The following is a 12,153-nucleotide window of genomic DNA, read 5'->3' as shown; positions in this document are numbered from 1 at the left end:
TGGCTCAATAGGCCTATGTTTTTAGCACATTATATATATATGGATATGGGTGTATAGGCTTTTGTAATAGGCCTACACACCCATGCGTAATGTTGCCTTTTGGAGTGGACAGCGTCCTTGTCTTCAACGCTTGACTATATGCACTGCATTCTTACAGGATTAGGATATTTACATTCTTAGAATACTGTACTATAATTGGCCAATTTATATTTTTCTTCTTGAAGATACTTGTTTAGTGCTACTGCCAGTTAGATTTGAATTTGAATATGAAGCCTAAAGTCCTATCGTTTTTATACAGTAATTCGATGGTCAATTGGTCAAACCAAAATGAAAAGAACGAATCGCTAAAAAACAATTGACCTCGAAATAAACGACTGGTAGCACATCTCTGCAACGCAATTGCATTTAGTAGTTTGCTTACATGAGCACGAATGCCTCAGAAGTGCATTCACTGCTGCTTGACCCCTCCAAATCAATCTCTGCGGGTATATAAAAAAAAGACCAGAGGTTCTGCGCCATGGCTTCTGCTCCCTCTGCGGGCCTGTGTGGCACGATGCGTGTTAAAGTAACAGAAACACATTGTAAAAATATAGGGACTGTTATCGAAGGGAGAGGCAGAGAGAGAGAAAAAAAAATCGATGGGTGGAATTGACAACAGAATGGCCTGGCCGAGCGCGAGTTCAACCAGGGGACACGTTTTCTGACCGATTAGGTCCGTTGCGAAGTCACAGACTGACCCTTGGTACCCCTTGACCTCTCGCAGACTGCACAGTGCTCCATGTTACATTTCCAGCAAAGACCCCGGGCGAGTTAGTCATAACACCGCGGCCAGGTGACTGTAACCTCGGGGCACGGTGCTATCTCGTCTCAGACAACCACGTAAACCAAACAGGGCCTTAAGAAAACAGACAGCCGTGCCCTTCTCCAGAGCTGTCTAGCTGCATGGATTCTTTTTTTCTCTCTCGTTCCCTTCAGATTCACAAATATATAGGCTAAGCCACTGGTTGCTATAGGAGACGTTTGGGTTGTGTCCCACATCTCGTTGATAGGCCTCGCTATGAGTGAGACTGTACATTTCAGCACCTTCAGCTTAACACAGGAAGTCATGGGGCTTTTGCCCCCCCAGATATGACTACTATATGGTATGCCAACGCCTTGCATTGTATCATGCTCCCTCAGTCCCCCTCCAGCCTCGTTCCCTCCCTCCTTGGACCTAAAAGCCCTCCAAGATTTGTTGGAAGCCTCTGCGGCTTGTCCTGGAGAGCTGCGGTGGTGCGGTGCCTGTTTTAGATCACCCCGCTAATTGGAAAACAAATAGCCTCCGCGCATTGATGAATCATTTTTGTGGAAAGCCACTGAGCGGAGGTCAGCGCCATGTAGTCACAGAGATATATGGCGAACGCACGCGCACGTTGTGTGCAAAAGCTGGAAGCGTTTCTTCTTTTTTTTTCTTTTTTAAAGGAGACATTAAGTAAAGCAAAGCACTGTTGTTACTGCTGCCAGCAACCCCCCCCCCCCTCCCATTCTAACCCACTGTCCACTAATACATAGTACAGTACACCATTTTACTGTATTGACTGTGTAAGGTGATGTTTTTGTGTACACGAATGCCTCCGAAATAGCTTACATTCACTGTGCATAAATGTCTTCACGCAATAACTTGCACAAGCTGCCTAGAAAAGTGATGGTTCTCTTTGGAGTCTTTTGCCTTTTCTTTGTGGACCCATGGGCTATGTCTGAATGTGTGGCTCAGTATGATGCTGTTTCACCAAATAATCACCAAATGCGGCATGTGAAAATAAACAAAAAGTTATATGTTACTATTTTAGCGAATAAGTTTCGGGTTTCAAGGGTAGTAATGCATGATAACTAATGGATAACGCAATGAATAATAGCACTGTTCCTATCTATAGCGTACTTCTAGCTGGCCTCTTTTACTACTCTTTATTACTTAGTCTACTACTATTATTATTATAGCCTACGACTACTACAATTACTACTACTAGTACTTTATTGATACTACTATTATTATTATAGCCTACTACTACTAGCTACTACTACTACAACTACTACTAGTACTTTAATGATACTACTATTATTATTATAGCCTACTACTACTACAATTACTACTACTAGTACTTTAATGATACTACTATTATTATTATAGCCTACTACTACTAGCTACTACTACTAGTACTTTAATGATACTACTATTATTATTATAGCCTACTACTACTAGCTACAACTACTTTAATTATACACTAATGATAATAGCACAAATAATGATAGGCCTACATTCAGACAAACAGTACATACATACATTCAGACAAACAGTACATACATACATACATACATACATACATACATACATACATACATACATACATACATACATACATTCAGACAAACAGTACATACATACATTCAGACAAACAGTACATACATACATTCAGACAAACAGTACATACATACATACATACATACATACATACATACATACATACATACATACATACATACATACATACATACATGCATAAGATATATAATACATAAATGCATATCAAAGGCTACAGTACATACACTAACAGCATCCATAATTCATCTTTATAATTATTATCGCAACGCCAATAGCTTGATTCCGTTCATCATGTAGGCCTACCTTCATGTTTTATCATATTTCAGACCGTCTTCCATAGATTTAGATTTTTTTTTCAGAAGCTTACAGTATTGATTGAAACATACCTAAAATAACTAAAGTATAATGTCAGGTTATGTTACATGCTGGCTGGATGCTGAATGCTGTCCTATGGAGTCCATGTCCTTCGCAGAATATATATATATTTGTTTAAAGGCTGTGTGTATGTCCTGCCGGCTCTGACAGATTTACGATCCCCAATAAAGTCCGGGATGTTGGACTTCGTAAATCAATCTCTGCTACCCCATATAAACCTAGTCTTTAGCATAACGTTGTGTTTACATAGCCAAACTCCAGCTTTGATTTTCATGGACTGCTATTTGATTTTTGTTTCTGATGAGAGTATTTATTGTTATTGACCATTTATTACTATTATGATGATGACTAGTGTTATTGTTATTATTATGTCTTCTGTAAACAACAGTAAGCCACAGGTAGGCTATTCTTTATTTACACAGTATTTCAATAGGTTTTTTTTAATGTACACTTCAGTTTTAAGTGCAGTTTTATTCAATTCTAGAGTGATTAGGTTAATCATTTACAAGGATAAGGCTTTTGGGTGTTCCCATCGATCACGGATTTTTCTTAGACCTTTTCTTGCAATGTATTTCGTCCAAATAAAATGATTTATATTAGGCCTGTGCAATCATCACTATTATTCTCATTCAGTTATTGGTGTTGTTGGTGGTGTTAATATTACTATTATAATTAGCCTACACAATATGGTGTCATTCTTTTGTGAGCAGTATTCGTTTGTTGTTCTTATTGTGGTCATCTATGTTGCGTTTATTATGGGCCTACTGTGATTAGTGTACTTTATAGCCATCATTAATAGTGCTATCACCCCTGCAAATATTTGATTTCAATTATGGGTGAAATCTTTTGCAACTCCTTGAAATGTGTTGTTAGTTTTGGACTTCAGTGTTTCCCAGTCGTCCCTTTGCGTCTCCCATATGCTTTATCGAAGAAAGTAAAGCTACAATAATGATACAACAATTTTATCTGACACGCACAAATGTATTGTTCTACTCTGCCATCCGCATGTAGGCCTATCTTGCGTGCATTGTTCACATTTCCCCCCGACCGCAAATATTTCCAAAGAACCTGCTGGGCAAAGTTAAAGCCGGAAAATAGATTTTCTACACAGCGTTGATTTCTTTCCTAAATTCCTCGGGGTAATTACATTTGATATCAAACCCCTTTGTGCCGTTTTCCCTTCAAGCTGTCTAATTTCTTGTGTACGATATTCCTGGGGAAAAGGGAAGCAGCTTCAGTGTTGTGTTGTTCTCTGCTACTCGCAGGCACAGCACCAAGTCCTGCTATTGTTTGACCTTCAGGATTCTCCTTTAGACATAGCTGCATGGGTTTGTTGGACACAGCCCCAGGTCTATTGTTCCGAGAGAGTGCAATGGCAGAGCACACCAAAGGATTGGTACCATTGTTGCCAAGTGCTTGCGGCAGGGTGTCGCCCCATACAACTCTCTCCTATCTGCCGCGTGCTACCTGTCTTTTATTCGCTCCACAACCGTCCCTGCAAAAATGAATCACCCCTCCTGCCACGGGCTTCCACCAAATGTGTTAATAATTAGATGGTTGCTATTTAGAGATCTCGTCGGCACAGCTATGTGTGCTATCACTTCGCAACTCCTGGCGAAGTAGTTCGAAAATAAGGATACCACAAAAGGTCGTTGTTTTCTTTGATCTTTTAGAAATTGTGTCATATTGAATCACCATCAGTAACGATAGTGTTATTATGAAATTGACTGTGGGTGAAAGAGTGTATCCATCGTTTTCATTTCTTCCAGAATGGTCAAAAATGTATTTAATTATTGTGTCAACAAAATATTTGTGCAAACCAACAAGGACTTCAACGAATAATAGGACATAAATAATCTCAACAATAGACCAATCAAACAAGTTTAGCTATGACAAAAGTGGCTTTTAGTCTACGCCTTCTGTGCATAAATCTATATCTAAATAAGGATTTCTTGTTTTCAAGCGAAAGAAAAACACCCTTATCTCGAAATACATAAACAGAGATGGTAAGGAATAAAGACAAAACGAACGCACCCAAGAGTTTCACTATCCTCTATTCGTATCATGTCATCTCTCTCGTATTGCCACTTAACATAACTTATTTCAGTAGCCTACATAGCACACACGTAGCCTAAGACGTATTTCTCCCATTCACAAAGAGCTTTAGAGTAAACGGTGTATGCCTATAGGCTCGTCTTTGTTTTATATTTCTGTAAAAGATTTAAGTTGGAACGTGGGCTCTGGAGTGTTGGGTCAGAGTGGTCCCGCGAGCGTGCAGGGAGAGGTACCCCATCCCCCTCCTGGTCACGTGATTCATTAAATAATTAATGCAGAGGTTGCAGAATAGATATGTATTCGTCAGGAATATCGCAGACATGGTCTCCCTGTGTCTGACGTGAAATTCAACTGTCCTTTTAAAAACAAGACCTATAGCGGAGAAAAAAAGAGAGGGGAGAGACACACAGAGGCTGCAATAAAACAAATTTGGACGGGAGCCTCTCGTGGTGTGGACATTGTGAGTATAGCGGAAACGGGAACGCCACTTCCACGCAAGTGCATTGCTGCGCTGTTGGCTTACCCGAGTCAATGAATTATATGCTGTTTGTTATATTGTGGTAAATATGTCAAAAATACTCATCTTGCCGTACTTTGACATCATGTATGTGTTTGCAACCATCATCCCATCGTTTGACTTCAGCATTGGTTACATGAACGATGCTAGCCGTTACTTGTCATATTACTGCACTGTATTGCAATGCAATGATAGCGATGTATATATTTTAAAAGCAGTCGTATTACTATTCTCATCCGCCCCCATCCCACCTCGGTCTTCTTCATGTCTGCATGTCTCTCTCTCTCCCTCTCTCTTCTTTTCAGCCAGCTTCTTCGCTTGATTTATTGTGATATGTGTGTCAGCGGCAGCGGGCTGCCATTGTGTGTTTGTGAGGGAGTTGTGTTGTTTATGGCGGTCTCCGCGATAAATCATTTCTCGGGGAAAATGATTGGCGAGTGATGATACGCGGGAATGAGGAAGAGATTCCTGGATCCTCGTTTCTCACTCTGCCTTTTTCGGTGCTTCTTGTCTCTCGTCGGTCGAGAAAAGCTTTTGCCTTTTTCACACTCTCTCCCCCCGCAGTTGATTATCGCGGGCGATTTACGGCAATGGATCAGCAACTAATATGAAGGCTAAGTAGCTCGAGGTCTTGAGTTACTGCACATGCGATTACCAATTAAGGGAAGATTTGTTTAAATTTGCCAAAACGGGAACGCCTCGTCGCAATTTGAATCTCATAAAAGCGCCGGAGCTCGCCAGCATAGGCCTATTCATAGCCAGAGGTGTAATACCTGAGCTTCAGGCGTTTTTTGGACAGGATAGACAACTTAATTGGAATACAAACTTATGAGAAGAGTAGGCTATAATTCAGCTAGGTGGGAAGTGTTGTATAGAGGGGTGGCGTGAAGAGCATAGTATCGACTCACTGTAGCTAAAGGGGCTGGAGGATTTCTTTTAGAATATTTTTCGACTGATTTTTTCGTTGACATTTCTGTGGATTTTCTTCGACCTTGAAATGATGCAACATTCGATTACTTATGTCAGTAGCTTATATTTCTGAATTTCACCATAACGCACAATGAGACCTGTATATGGGGGTGTTTAGTAAACAGCAGATAGTATTGTTTATTATTTGCTATACTGTACTATTGTGTGTTATAGCACAGTCACCATTTTTATTGGTTGTGGCATTGGGGGGGGGTGGCTTAGTAACCGTAGTAAATGTTGTATATGACGCGTTAACGTTGTTTTGGTGTGGATATAACACTTGTATGGTGCATTGATGCCATTGAAAGAGCAAACTACAAAGACAGACAAAGACTGCAACAGTTTCCTACTTGAAAATGTTTTACTCACATTTTGGTGTGAAAAAGGATGACAATACAGAACAATGAAATCAGTATTTTGTAGGATAATAATAATAATAGGAATAATAATAATAATACATATTTATTATACAGTGCTTCCTTGTATTCATGAATACAAAACAGCTTAAATGTCATTACCATGGCTGGCTCCTTCCACAATCCTCCCCTTCGCCTCGCTAGTGTAAACCTTTGTGTAACAAAATTAGAACAACTCGGTGGCTCCCATCAAATATTAATGGGCATAGCAGCGAGGGGCAGCACTTTTCAAAATGTCTATTCCAGCCGCGCTCCTTGATGTCGGGCGCTGTGTCAAAAACAATATTCCAGCTCATTTCGGTGGACGCTCAGGGAGCAATGAGAAGGGGGACATTGTGCGCGTAAGAGATCACCGTTGTTCACTGAAACCGCCTCATGTCTGATTTCAATGACAGCCCAGCGTTGGAAAAATTATTCCAAATGCCAGTCAGATGGGTAGCTAGGCTGGGTGCTCAGATTATGTTGGAAACAATTGTGCATCATAATCATGGTGCCAAGACAAATGCTAATAGCATATAGTAAAAAACGAACTATTAGCATTACGCACAGGTCTAATACACGTAAATAGGCTACAAATAGATTATTAGTAATACTTGTAATTAGCATATAATGGTAGCAACAGTGGGACATGAGGCTTCTATAATAGCATCCGTATAATACTATTACAAATGGTCTATATTCCCCTCCCTGCCATAACTAGAGGTTGAAAGCTGAATGTGGGCCCTTTGTTTGAATGGCTCTGCTCTCTGGTTCGATTCTATAGGATAGGCTATTGCACTTCAAAAACCTTTTCAGCAACCTGCAACTGATTCACGGCGTCCAGATTCTATATGTATATCTCTATATGGCTCTTTGTATGTGTGCGTAAGTGTGTCTGATTATTGTTTATCATTTTTTGTGTCCCAGACAAGGTCGTTAGAATCCCACGCATAAGAAACAAGGCAGCACGAGCGCATCTTCCCGCTCAACAGCAGTGGGAACAATACAAATATATGGCAGCCATATTGAGCCCTTCTCTCACAAAAACGCGCGACCCTCCAAGAATACACCATTCATAAGCATAGCCCCTTTTCTCCAGAATATTCTCTTGCTTACCTCAAAGTATTCGTTTTGTTGTGCTACAGCAAACATATCGAGATAAATGTATTTCCATCCGTTTTTTTTGTTGCAATTTGTTTTGCACAAAGAACATGGTGGCTCTATAACACTAGTATTTTGGAGGTAGCTTAAATTCGATTGTTGCACATCCTTTTTACAATTATAGATAGACTACGACACTGTTTACTTCACTCATTGTAGTATAAAAACAATAACGGAACCTTTTCGACAAAAGATTCACTAGAACACAATACTTTTCCTGTGGACAAAAAAAAACAAAAGACGTACCATTAATCATTAATTTACGCGTAAATAAGTAGCACATGTATCTACCAAATAATAACCTGGACAAGAGGTCCACAAAAAGCAATGGGATTGTTTTAATATATCCAAGCAAGAGAGAACTGTTCATTCTAAAGCCTGTCCTAACCTCGATCTAACTTAGCTCCATAATTGCAATATTTGCCCATTGTAAAACAAATATCGAAAGCTTTAGTTTAAGTTTTACGCAATGGAAATATAACCATCTAACATATCTAACATATCTTGCATTTATCCACTAAAACATAAGCGTAATATGTATCCCCTTTATTTCACATTGGCCACCCTTAGCCATAATATTAAGCAGAAATTTGACATAATAGATGCTCAATGACTTGCCCAAAAGCGACACAATAATATAGCTCCCCAAACCATCTATTAAAAGCAGGTGAAAATAGAGCTAAAATATCAATCTAGTGGTCATATTAGTCTTAAACTTGAATCTTCAACTTGAAAATAATAGCTGTTATTTCCCCTAAGTTATATTACCAGTATTATTATTATTATCCTTGTGAGTAGTCTATTTTAATCTCCTAATTCTTTTCAGGGGGCCATGTAGATATTGGTTGGCCAGGTAGGTATTTCCCCGGCCTTCAGTAATGCAGGAATGATTACCCCTTCGGAAATAAATCAATATGAAGCCCCGCGCTAATTTATAATGATCTACAAGAGCAGCAATTCAAAAGCACATGAAAAATGACCGGTGAAACCGTATCCAGAGGCTGCAAGGAGAATTTTCACCCGGTTGAAGAGCATGCAGGGGAGCGATAAGAGTACCAAGCCGGAAATGTTCAGAAGAAAGGCAAGGTTTTTCATGCAGGACTCAAAATAACTCGGATACTATCGTGGCACATTTGCATCAGTGTAATTGAACTTCCCACTATTCGTGTGGGTATCTCTACCACCCTCTCCATACCCTGTATCTCTTTCTCTCTCCCCCTTTCTATCCACCTCTCTCCATTTCTTTCTCTCTCTCTCTCTCTCTGTGTGTGTGTGTGTGTGTGTGTGTGTGTGTGTGTGTGTGTGTGTGTGTGTGTTGTGTTGTCTGAGCGTAGGCAGTCAGACGCAAAAAAGGATCAGCCAAGAAACAAAGCCAAGTGCATCCGACTTAGTCACAAATTCTAAAACGTAATAATCTTTACAAAATTTACAAACGTTAGTGCAATAAAAAACAATCACAGGGTGAGAGCTTTACAGCACATCAAGATAGAGGTAATTTATTGTTATATCCCCTGCTATGATGCAAGCCTATTTAATTCGTGAAGAACATACTACCCGTTACCCGCCAACCACCCCCAGCCTAAAAAATGAATTTAACTCTGGCAAGAAAATGGCAGTATCGGAATGAGGTTGACCACGTTCACCCCTGCAGAAGCCCGCAGGTTGTAATCGCCATATGGCCCGCGTGTCGGCCTCCCAGCCGTGCAGTCAGATCCCTATTGGACAGACGAACCCCTTTGCCTTCTCCACCCTGTGTGTCCTGTAAATCCACTGGTTCAGTAGTTCACCGTGTCAATCCACCCCGCTCCACGCAAGCAGCTATAGGCGGAAAAAAAGAGGTAGAGGGTAGAGGTGGACTCTGTCGCCTGGTGCTGACTACTAAGCCCGAAGGAATCGCATGCAGGGTTCGAAGAGTTCGGAAGTGCAAAGGGTGCTCCATGTTCGGGAGCACTCGGGCTCGGAAGACCCCGTCGTGTTGATGGGTGCGCGCGCGCATGTGTTGTGAGCAGTCCGTCCTGCTCGCGGTTGAGGATTTGAGGCCTAAAGCTGCCATAAACTATCTTATTTTGCTTTGTTTAGCGGAAAGATACCATTACCAAATTACGCAAAACGGTTCAAAGGCTCTCAAAAAGCAAACATATTCCAGGCGCGTTTACAGTAGATAATCCCGCAAACGCTGATCAAGCTTGGCTCATGAGACCCAGAGAAGTGCTGGAAGTCAGGTAAGGTTTTCAGGCATCGACTGACGCCGGATGCTTGGGCTCTTCCCAGTGTTCTATGCTCCTCTGTAGACAAGTCATTAATTATCCGTTGTGTGACCCATCTTTGGGTGTGCCTGAGCTCGCAAACTTTTGTGTTTTCGAATAGCCGAAGACAGATGCCTTCGAATAGGTAACCGAGGAGGGCTAAAGGGCGACTCGCTCCCCTCTCTCTCTTTTCCCTCACCCGCTCTCCATTCTCTCCCTCTCAGTGCATTTTTTTGTACCTCTCCCTGCCTGTCCCCCTTCTTCTTCTTTCTACTTCTCTGTCAAGCATTAATATCTGGGCTCCCACACCCCCATTTAAAAGTTTACTCATTGCGTAAAGTGCGGTGCATCTAATGTTTAGAGAGTGGAGTGGGGGAGTCGCGGTGTGGGGTGAGCGGTGAATGGATCTGATGGCTAGGTGTAAAAATAAGATGCATGTGCTCCTGATTTATGACCGTGTGAAAGGATTGCTTACTCTAGCTGCTCCCAATCTAGCCTCGGCTTTTCTGTCTCCCTGGGAATCCAAATGTACTATCAAGCCCATCACGGCGTGCTCTCTTTGTTATTATTTTCATTATTGCTGTTTGTGGAACAACCTGTGCGCCACACAAACCTACAAATGGCGTTTTAGACTATGTGAAGTAATGTAGATTAGCGCTATTAATTCTAACACGACCTGGAGGTTCATGGGCAATTGAAAGATATTGTCTTTCATACTGTAACTGCGAACCTAAAATAGGTGTTCCAGTAAAATAGAACATGTTGACTTCAGAGGACCTCGAGAGCTCACTGATAATAGTAAGATAGGCATTTTAGAGGCCCTCTGTGAGCCTTTACCGTACTTGATCATTTTGCTTCCCATGCGTCTAGGTCTGTACATCTGCAAACTCCAAATACTTCGAGTCGATTAAATATATTGTTTCTATTCTAAATGACCCATCCGTGAAATATTGACATAGATAAAGGCATATGGCGGCACAACCTCACTAACAACATGTGCTAATGTTACAAGAATATGAAAAATAAATGGTGTTAGAGGACTTAGTACAACAAGAGATGCAGTAAATTAAATCATACTATTACATGCAATGTCAACTTTGCACAATGTAAAACCATTGTAAACCGATTATCTGCAACTGCCATTTTACAAGTGCACACTGTAAACACATGATCTAGACTACCCTCGAGATAAACACGAGCAAGACGTCAGTGAAAGACATCTACAAGGCACGTGGACTTGCAACTATATAGGAACCAACACGAACATCATGCCAACTCTAGCTTCTTCAACGTACAATAAGTAGTTGCGCGTAAAGGAAAAACAAACAATAGACACCCACATCCGTGGGACAGCTGTGCTGTTGTTGTTGTTGTTGTTTCTGGGTTTTTAACATTTTATTTCATTATTTGTGTACCTGTTTGACACTTTACTGCATTGCTGGGAGCTAATCACATACGCATTTCGCTGCACCCGCTATAACATCTGCTAAACTGTGTACGCGACCAATACACTTTGATTTGAATCTGGTCCATTGGTTATCTCAGTACATGAGGATCATGTTTTCACATTACCACTATACTTCTATAAAACTAATTTACTCCCACAGACTCACTTTGTCTATAGGCTGTACTGCATATCAACCATTAGCTGGATAGCTCCGTGGAAATCATGACCTGGTAGTTTGTGCGTCATGTGATGGAAAACTGAATGAAACCACACAAGTCTAAGTGGCCATGATTTAATTGATTTTATCATACATCACTGACAATATAGGCAAGCTCCAATGGAAAAGGGGAAAGTAAAACTACTGTGTGTCAGTATATAATATCTGACAGCTGCGGATAGCGTCCATATGACCTTTATGCAAGTTATTTGCTATAGTGGCATCTGCTTAAGACGCCTTGGCAACACAACCATCATTAGCATCATCTCTGAAGCATATTAAATGTCAAAAAGGTACTATGAAAATCTAAAAGTTCAATTTAAGTCGTTTTATATTGAAAATAGCTCCAGGTTCCAGTAAAACCTTGTAGGGCTAAATCTAACCATTCATTCACTAAAAGCCCGGTCACACC

This window comes from Oncorhynchus nerka, unplaced genomic scaffold (genome assembly GCF_034236695.1).
Source record: "Oncorhynchus nerka isolate Pitt River unplaced genomic scaffold, Oner_Uvic_2.0 unplaced_scaffold_1437, whole genome shotgun sequence".
NCBI lineage: Eukaryota > Metazoa > Chordata > Actinopteri > Salmoniformes > Salmonidae > Oncorhynchus > Oncorhynchus nerka.
This window is presented reverse-complemented; position numbering follows the sequence as displayed.